This window comes from Phyllobates terribilis, unplaced genomic scaffold, assembly GCF_046119375.1.
Source record: "Phyllobates terribilis strain yellow unplaced genomic scaffold, ASM4611937v1 Scaffold_13__5_contigs__length_258822181, whole genome shotgun sequence".
In the NCBI taxonomy this organism is placed as follows: Eukaryota; Metazoa; Chordata; class Amphibia; order Anura; family Dendrobatidae; genus Phyllobates; species Phyllobates terribilis.
Genome location: NW_027362773.1, coordinates 131,003,146 through 131,012,601, shown reverse-complemented (window position 1 = coordinate 131,012,601; position 9,456 = coordinate 131,003,146). Strand labels below are relative to the sequence as shown.

Here is a 9,456-nt window from a genome sequence, read left to right as displayed (position 1 = left end):
AGAATGGGGACAAGCTGGTATGTAGGAGGGGGGGCAGAATGGGAGAAGCTGGTATGTAGGAGGGGGGCAGAATGGGGAGAAGCTGGTATGTAGGAAGGGGGGGCAGAGTGGGGAGAAGCTGGTATGTAGAAGGGGGGGCAGAGTGGGGAGAAGCTGGTATGTAGGAGGGGGGGCAGAATGGGGAGAAGCTGGTAAGTAGGAGGGGGGCAGAATGGGGAGAAGCTGGTATGTAGGAGGGGGGCAGAATGGGGAGAAGCTGGTATGTAGGAAGGGGGGGCAGAGTGGGGAGAAGCTGGTATGTAGGAGGGGGGCAGAGTGGGAGAAGCTGGTATGTAGGAGGGGGGGCAGAACGGGGAGAAGCTGGTATGTAGGAAGGGGGGGCAGAACGGGGAGAAGCTGGTATGTAGGAAGGGAGTGGCAGAGTGGGGAGAAGCTGGTATGTAGGAGGGGGGGCAGAGTGGGGAGAAGCTAATATGTAGGAGGGGGGGCAGAGTGGGGAGAAGCTGGTATGTAGGAAGGGGGGGCAGAGTGGGGAGAAGCTAATATGTAGGAAGGGGGGGGCAGAGTGGGGAGAAGCTAATATGTAGGAAGGGGGGGGCAGAGTGGGAGAAGCTGGTATGTAGGAAGAGGGGGGCAGAGTGGGGAGAAGCTGGTATGTAGGAGGGGGGGCAGAGTGGGGAGAAGCTGGTATGTAGGAGGGGGGCAGAGTGGGGAGAAGCTGGTATGTAGGAGGGGGGGCAGAGTGGGGAGAAGCTGGTATGTAGGAGGGGGGGCAGAGTGGGGAGAAGCTGGTATGTAGGAGGGGGGGCAGAGTGGGGAGAAGCTGGTATGTAGGAGGGGGGGCAGAGTGGGGAGAAGCTGGTATGTAGGAGGGGGGGCAGAATGGGGAGAAGCTGGTATGTAGGAGGGGGGGCAGAATGGGGAGAAGCTGGTATGTAGGAAGGGGGGGCAGAGTGGGGAGAAGCTGGTATGTAGGAGGGGGGCAGAGTGGGGAGAAGCTAATATGTAGGAGGGGGGGCAGAGTGGGGAGAAGCTGGTATGTAGGAGGGGGGCAGAGTGGGGAGAAGCTGGTATGTAGGAAGGGGGGGCAGAGTGGGGAGAAACTGGTATGTAGGAAGGGGGGACAGGATGGGGAGAAGCTGGTATGTAGGAAGGGGGGGGCAGAGTGGGGAGAAGCTGGTATGTAGGAGGGGGGGCAGAGTGGGGAGAAGCTAATATGTAGGAGGGGGGGGCAGAGTGGGGAGAAGCTGGTATGTAGGAAGGGGGGACAGAGTGGGGAGAAGCTAATATGTAGGAGGGGGGCAGAGTGGGGAGAAGCTAATATGTAGGAAGGGGGGGGACAGAGTGGGGAGAAGCTAATATGTAGGAAGGGGGGGGCAGAGTGGGGAGAAGCTGGTATGTAGGAAGGGGGGGGCAGAGTGGGGAGAAGCTGGTATGTAGGAAGGGGGGGCAGAGTGGGGAGAAGCTGGTATGTAGGAGGGGGGGGGCAGAGTGGGGAGAAGCTGGTATGTAGGAAGGGGGGGCAGAGTGGGGAGAAGCTGGTATGTAGGAGGGGGGGGCAGAGTGGGGAGAAGCTGGTATGTAGGAGGGGGGGCAGAGTGGGGAGAAGCTGGTATGTAGGAAGGGGGGGAAGAGTGGGGAGAAGCTGGTATGTAGGAAGGGGGGGGGGAAGAGTGGGGAGAAGCTGGTATGTAGGAGGGGGGGCAGAATGGGGGAGAAGCTGGTATGTAGGAGGGGGGCAGAGTGGGGAGAAGCTGGTATGTAGGAGGGGGGGCAGAGTGGGGAGAAGCTGGTATGTAGGAGGGGGGGCAGAGTGGGGAGAAGCTGGTATGTAGGAGGGGGGGCAGAATGGGGAGAAGCTGGTATGTAGGAGGGGGGCAGAGTGGGAGAAGCTGGTATGTAGGAGGGGGGCAGAATGGGGAGAAGCTGGTATGTAGGAGGGGGGGCAGAATGGGGAGAAGCTGGTATGTAGGAAGGGGGGGCAGAGTGGGGAGAAGCTGATATGTAGGAGGGGGGCAGAGTGGGGAGAAGCTAATATGTAGGAAGGGGGGGGCAGAGTGGGGAGAAGCTGGTATGTAGGAAGGGGGGGCAGAGTGGGGAGAAGCTGGTATGTAGGAAGGGGGGGCAGAATGGGGAGAAGCTGGTATGTAGGAGGGGGGGCAGAATGGGGAGAAGCTGGTATGTAGGAGGGGGGGCAGAATGGGGAGAAGCTGGTATGTAGGAGGGGGGGCAGAATGGGGAGAAGCTGATATGTAGGAAGGGGGGGCAGAGTGGGGAGAAGCTAATATGTAGGAGGGGGGGCAGAGTGGGGAGAAGCTAATATGTAGGAGGGGGGGCAGAGTGGGGAGAAGCTAATATGTAGGAGGGGGGGCAGAGTGGGGAGAAGCTAATATGTAGGAGGGGGGGCAGAGTGGGGAGAAGCTAATATGTAGGAGGGGGGGCAGAGTGGGGAGAAGCTGGTATGTAGGAGGGGGGGCAGAGTGGGGAGAAGCTGGTATGTAGGAAGGGGGGACAGGGTGGGGAGAAGCTGGTATGTAGGAAGGGGGGGGCAGAAGCTGGTATGTAGGAAGGGGGGGGCAGAGTGGGGAGAAGCTGGTATGTAGGAGGGGGGGCAGAGTGGGGAGAAGCTAATATGTAGGAGGGGGGGCAGAGTGGGGAGAAGCTGGTATGTAGGAAGGGGGGGGCAGAGTGGGGAGAAGCTGGTATGTAGGAAGGGGGGGGCAGAGTGGGGAGAAGCTGGTATGTAGGAAGGGGGGGGCAGAGTGGGGAGAAGCTGGTATGTAGGAGGGGGGGCAGAGTGGGGAGAAGCTGGTATGTAGGAGGGGGGCAGAGTGGGGAGAAGCTGGTATGTAGGAGGGGGGCAGAGTGGGGAGAAGCTGGTATGTAGGAGGGGGGCAGAGTGGGGAGAAGCTGGTATGTAGGAGGGGGGGGCAGAGTGGGGAGAAGCTGGTAAGTAGGAGGGGGGGCAGAGTGGGGAGAAGCTGGTATGTAGGAGGGGGGGGCAGAGAGGGGAGAAGCTGGTATGTAGGAAGGGGGGGCATAGTGGGGAGAAGCTAATATGTAGGAGGGGGGCAAAGTGGGGAGAAGCTAATATGTAGGAGGGGGGGCAAAGTGGGGAGAAGCTAATATGTAGGAGGGGGGGCAAAGTGGGGAGAAGCTGGTATGTAGGAGGGGGGGCAGAGTGGGGAGAAGCTGGTATGTAGGAGGGGGGGGCAGAGTGGGGAGAAGCTGGTATGTAGGAAGGGGGGGCATAGTGGGGAGAAGCTGGTATGTAGGAGGGGGGGGCAGAGTGGGGAGAAGCTGGTATGTAGGAAGGGGGGCAGAGTGGGGAGAAGCTAATATGTCGGAAGGGGGGGGCAGAGTGGGAGAAGCTAATATGTAGGAAGGGGGGGGGCAGAGTGGGGAGAAGCTGGTATGTAGGAGGGGGGCAGAGTGGGGAGAAGCTGATATGTAGGGGGGGCAGAGTGGGGAGAAGCTGGTAAGTAGGAAGGGGGGCAGAGTGGGGAGAAGCTGGTATGTAGGAAGGGGGACAGGGTGGGGAGAAGCTGGTATGTAGGAGGGGGGGCAGAGTGGGGAGAAGCTGGTATGTAGGAGGGGGGGGCAGAGTGGGGTGAAGCTGGTATGTAGGAGGGGGGGCAGAGTGGGGAGAAGCTGGTATGTAGGAAGGGGGGCAGAGTGGGGAGAAGCTGGTATGTAGGAAGGGGGGCAGAGTGGGGAGAAGCTGGTATGTAGGAGGGGGGCAGAGTGGGGAGAAGCTGATATGTAGGAGGGGGGGCAGAGTGGGGAGAAGCTGATATGTAGGAGGGGGGGCAGAGTGGGGAGAAGCTGGTATGTAGGAGGGGGGGGCAGAATGGGGAGAAGCTGGTATGTAGGAGGGGGGCAGAATGGGGGAGAAGCTGGTATGTAGGAAGGGGGGGCAGAGTGGGGAGAAGCTGGTATGTAGGAGGGGGCAGAGTGGGGAGAAGCTGGTATGTAGGAGGGGGGGCAGAGTGGGGAGAAGCTGGTATGTAGGAGGGGGGGGCAGAGTGGGGAGAAGCTGGTATGTAGGAGGGGGGGGCAGAGTGGGGAGAAGCTGGTATGTAGGAGGGGGGGCAGAGTGGGGAGAAGCTGGTATGTAGGAGGGGGGGGCAGAGTGGGGAGAAGCTGGTATGTAGGAGGGGGGGCAGAGTGGGGAGAAGCTGGTAAGTAGGAGGAGGCAGAGTGGGGAGAAGCTGGTATGTAGGAGGGGGGGCAGAGTGGGGAGAAGCTGGTATGTAGGAAGGGGGGGGCAAAGTGGGAGAAGCTAATATGTAGGAGGGGGGGCAAAGTGGGGAGAAGCTAATATGTAGGAGGGGGGCAAAGTGGGGAGAAGCTAATATGTAGGAGGGGGGGCAAAGTGGGGAGAAGCTAATATGTAGGAGGGGGGGCAAAGTGGGGAGAAGCTAATATGTAGGAGGGGGGCAAAGTGGGGAGAAGCTAATATGTAGGAGGGGGGCAAAGTGGGGAGAAGCTGGTATGTAGGAGGGGGGGCAGAGTGGGGAGAAGCTGGTATGTAGGAGGGGGGCAGAGTGGGGAGAAGCTGGTATGTAGGAGGGGGGGCATAGTGGGGAGAAGCTGGTATGTAGGAGGGGGGGCAGAGTGGGGAGAAGCTGGTATGTAGGAGGGGGGGGCAAAGTGGGGAGAAGCTAATATGTAGGAGGGGGGGCAGAGTGGGGAGAAGCTGGTATGTAGGAGGGGGGGCAGAGTGGGGAGAAGCTGGTATGTAGGAGGGGGGGCAGAGTGGGGAGAAGCTGGTATGTAGGAGGGGGGGCAGAGTGGGGAGAAGCTGGTATGTAGCAGGGGGGCAGAGTGGGGAGAAGCTGGTATGTAGGAGGGGGGGCAGAGTGGGGAGAAGCTGGTATGTAGGAGGGGGGCAGAGTGGGGAGAAGCTGGTATGTAGGAGGGGGGGGCAGAGTGGGGAGAAGCTGGTATGTAGGAAGGGGGGGCAAAGTGGGGAGAAGGTAATATGTAGGAGGGGGGGCAAAGTGGGAGAAGCTAATATGTAGGAGGGGGGGCAAAGTGGGGAGAAGCTGGTATGTAGGAGGGGGGGCAAAGTGGGGAGAAGCTGGTATGTAGGAGGGGGGCAGAGTGGGGAGAAGCTGGTATGTAGGAGGGGGGGGCAGAGTGGGGAGAAGCTGGTATGTAGGAAGGGGGGCAAAGTGGGGAGAAGGTAATATGTAGGAGGGGGGGCAAAGTGGGGAGAAGCTAATATGTAGGAGGGGGGGCAAAGTGGGGAGAAGCTGGTATGTAGGAGGGGGGGCAAAGTGGGGAGAAGCTGGTATGTAGGAGGGGGGGCAGAGTGGGGAGAAGCTGGTATGTAGGAGGGGGGCAGAGTGGGGAGAAGCTGGTATGTAGGAGGGGGGGGCAGAGTGGGGAGAAGCTGGTATGTAGGAAGGGGGGGCAAAGTGGGGAGAAGGTAATATGTAGGAGGGGGGGCAAAGTGGGGAGAAGCTAATATGTAGGAGGGGGGGCAAAGTGGGGAGAAGCTGGTATGTAGGAGGGGGGCAAAGTGGGGAGAAGCTGGTATGTAGGAGGGGGGCAGAGTGGGGAGAAGCTGGTATGTAGGAGGGGGGCAGAGTGGGGAGAAGCTGGTATGTAGGAAGGGGGGGCAAAGTGGGGAGAAGCTAATATGTAGGAGGGGGGGCAAAGTGGGGAGAAGCTAATATGTAGGAGGGGGGGCAAAGTGGGGAGAAGCTGGTATGTAGGAGGGGGGGCAAAGTGGGGAGAAGCTGGTATGTAGGAGGGGGGCAGAGTGGGGAGAAGCTGGTATGTAGGAGGGGGGGCAGAGTGGGGAGAAGCTGGTATGTAGGAGGGGGGGCAGAGTGGGGAGAAGCTGGTATGTAGGAGGGGGGGCAGAGTGGGGAGAAGCTGGTATGTAGCAGGGGGGCAGAGTGGGGAGAAGCTGGTATGTAGGAGGGGGGGCAGAGTGGGAGAAGCTGGTATGTAGGAGGGGGGCAGAGTGGGGAGAAGCTGGTATGTAGGAGGGGGGGGCAGAGTGGGGAGAAGCTGGTATGTAGGAAGGGGGGCAAAGTGGGGAGAAGGTAATATGTAGGAGGGGGGGCAAAGTGGGGAGAAGCTAATATGTAGGAGGGGGGGGCAAAGTGGGGAGAAGCTGGTATGTAGGAGGGGGGGCAAAGTGGGGAGAAGCTGGTATGTAGGAGGGGGCAGAGTGGGGAGAAGCTGGTATGTAGGAGGGGGGGGCAGAGTGGGGAGAAGCTGGTATGTAGGAAGGGGGGGCAAAGTGGGGAGAAGGTAATATGTAGGAGGGGGGGCAAAGTGGGGAGAAGCTAATATGTAGGAGGGGGGCAAAGTGGGGAGAAGCTGGTATGTAGGAGGGGGGGCAAAGTGGGGAGAAGCTGGTATGTAGGAGGGGGGCAGAGTGGGGAGAAGCTGGTATGTAGGAGGGGGGCAGAGTGGGGAGAAGCTGGTATGTAGGAGGGGGGGGCAGAGTGGGGAGAAGCTGGTATGTAGGAAGGGGGGGCAAAGTGGGGAGAAGGTAATATGTAGGAGGGGGGGCAAAGTGGGGAGAAGCTGGTATGTAGGAGGGGGGCAGAGTGGGGAGAAGCTGGTATGTAGGAGGGGGGGGCAGAGTGGGGAGAAGCTGGTATGTAGGAAGGGGGGGCAAAGTGGGGAGAAGGTAATATGTAGGAGGGGGGGCAAAGTGGGGAGAAGCTAATATGTAGGAGGGGGGGCAAAGTGGGGAGAAGCTGGTATGTAGGAGGGGGGGCAAAGTGGGGAGAAGCTGGTATGTAGGAGGGGGGGCAGAGTGGGGAGAAGCTTGGTATGTAGGAGGGGGGCAGAGTGGGGAGAAGCTGGTATGTAGGAGGGGGGGGCAGAGTGGGGAGAAGCTGGTATGTAGGAAGGGGGGGCAAAGTGGGGAGAAGGTAATATGTAGGAGGGGGGGCAAAGTGGGGAGAAGCTAATATGTAGGAGGGGGGGCAAAGTGGGGAGAAGCTGGTATGTAGGAGGGGGGGCAAAGTGGGGAGAAGCTGGTATGTAGGAGGGGGGCAGAGTGGGGAGAAGCTGGTATGTAGGAGGGGGGGCAGAGTGGGGAGAAGCTGGTATGTAGGAAGGGGGGGCAAAGTGGGGAGAAGCTAATATGTAGGAGGGGGGGCAAAGTGGGGAGAAGCTAATATGTAGGAGGGGGGGCAAAGTGGGGAGAAGCTGGTATGTAGGAGGGGGGGCAAAGTGGGGAGAAGCTGGTATGTAGGAGGGGGGCAGAGTGGGAGAAGCTGGTATGTAGGAGGGGGGCAGAGTGGGGAGAAGCTGGTATGTAGAGGGGGGCAGAGTGGGGAGAAGCTGGTATGTAGGAGGGGGGGGCAGAGTGGGGAGAAGCTGGTATGTAGGAAGGGGGGGCAAAGTGGGGAGAAGGTAATATGTAGGAGGGGGGGCAAAGTGGGGAGAAGCTAATATGTAGGAGGGGGGGCAAAGTGGGGAGAAGCTGGTATGTAGGAGGGGGGCAAAGTGGGGAGAAGCTGGTATGTAGGAGGGGGGCAGAGTGGGGAGAAGCTGGTATGTAGGAGGTGGGGGGCAGAGTGGGGAGAAGCTGGTATGTAGGAAGGGGGGGCAAAGTGGGGAGAAGGTAATATGTAGGAGGGGGGCAAAGTGGGGAGAAGCTAATATGTAGGAGGGGGGCAAAGTGGGAGAAGCTGGTATGTAGGAGGGGGGGCAAAGTGGGGAGAAGCTGGTATGTAGGAGGGGGGCAGAGTGGGGAGAAGCTGGTATGTAGGAGGGGGGGCAGAGTGGGGAGAAGCTGGTATGTAGGAGGAGGGGGGCAGAGTGGGGAGTAAGAGAGCACACAACTCCAAACACTATGAAGAAAAGCAGATTTGTTTCTCCCCCTCTCATAGAATAGCAGTTGAACTCCACCCCAGTCCGGGCCCCTTTATTCTCACTACCACAAACCAACATTTCTGCCATATTAGCAGCAGGTGGTGTTACCACAGTAGAGGGACTAGATGGGGAAAATGCCCAGGTCCTAGAAGGTGTAGGGGGCCTCAATGAGGAGCAGTCTTACCCCCAATATCACATTCCCCTGCACCACTGCTGTCATCAAGAGACTAGTATTAAGCTTGAGGATCCGGTGCGTCTGCATTCCCTGCTCCCATTATAGTTACCCCCCATCTCATTGATATTGACTGTAACAGTGATGGCACGTACAATCCTGTAAAAAGGGATTCAGTTTGTGCCTGATGGGCCACTCGGACCATCGCAGGTAAATGGAGTAGTGCAAATGACTGATGGTCATATAGATTTATTTTAAGGACACCATCCTTCCGCACCCATTTTGAACACATGCATTGCAATTACTAACATAGGAATCCGTATTTGTTCTATTACTTTTTTCTTTAATTTGTGGCGATAAAAACGGACATACGGATGACAATGTGGATGAGAATTCAATGTTTTTATATGGTCATCTGAAGCAGGTCTAAATAATATTCTAAAGTAAAAGTGGGGTCAGTGTTAGTGGGGCCTGTAGAACCTCTAAAAGAGGATGTTTTCGGACACTGGACACCCAGAGGACGCAGCATTATGTACTGAGCACTTCGCTTTCTCCCAGGCGGCCACCACTGACAAGACCATTATTCAGTCTCCGGTAAAACCGCTATTAGATTATTCTCGAAAATCCGTCAGAAATGGCTATATATAAAAGCCGTCCCCTAATCCCTGGCAGGTGTGGGCGGTCGGCAGTCCGGGAAGCCTGTCACAAGCTGTGTAATTACCCATTCTCCATACGTGAGCGTGCCGCCACATGTGCCCTCTTACCTAATCAAATAAAAGTGAATAACACCCCTACTGCCCCCGGGGCTGTCTACAACCATGACGCCCACCACTAATTAAATTCATGAGCTACAAAACATACCAGAATAAATATGCACGACGAGCGCAGCACACCTATGATGCCCAAAAAGATAACACATTGCAATTCCTGCAGGAGAAATGTGGCAGCGCACGCTTTTCTCCAGGATTTCAGCTTCTGGGCTGAAACACCTCACAGGAAAAAAAAGGGTCGACAAACCCTTAGAGGAATTGTCCTATAAACAGGCATAAAAGATTTACATTCTATACTATGCCGTTCAGCACCAAACTAATGCCTTCATCCAGTATATAATGAATGGGCCAGTTCAGCGCGGAAACACAAACTATGTAAAAAACAAAACAAAAAACGTAAAAACAAAATAATAATAATAAAAAAAAAATCCTCAATTACATCTGCCTCCTAAATACTGTCCACCAGCGCCCATCTGATCTGCATTCTCTGACTGTGCCATGGTGGATTTCTTTCACTTGGAGGAGCCGTGTGTACATGGTGCACAATGCCGCCCGCACTCCACCCTTCAAACAACATCAGTTATGTTGGTAATGTAGACCATGAACCACCATTCTGCCTTTTTTCTTTTTGCTGCAGATTGCTCCTAACTTGTGTGAATATCG

At 57.1% G+C, this 9,456-nt stretch overlaps 1 protein-coding gene across 2 annotated transcripts in view; it reads right to left on the bottom strand.

The window, feature by feature from the left end:
- CD151 (CD151 molecule (Raph blood group)) overlaps positions 1–9,456 on the bottom strand; it is a 46,322-nt gene that overhangs the window by 12,560 nt on the left and 24,306 nt on the right. The window lies entirely within an intron of this gene.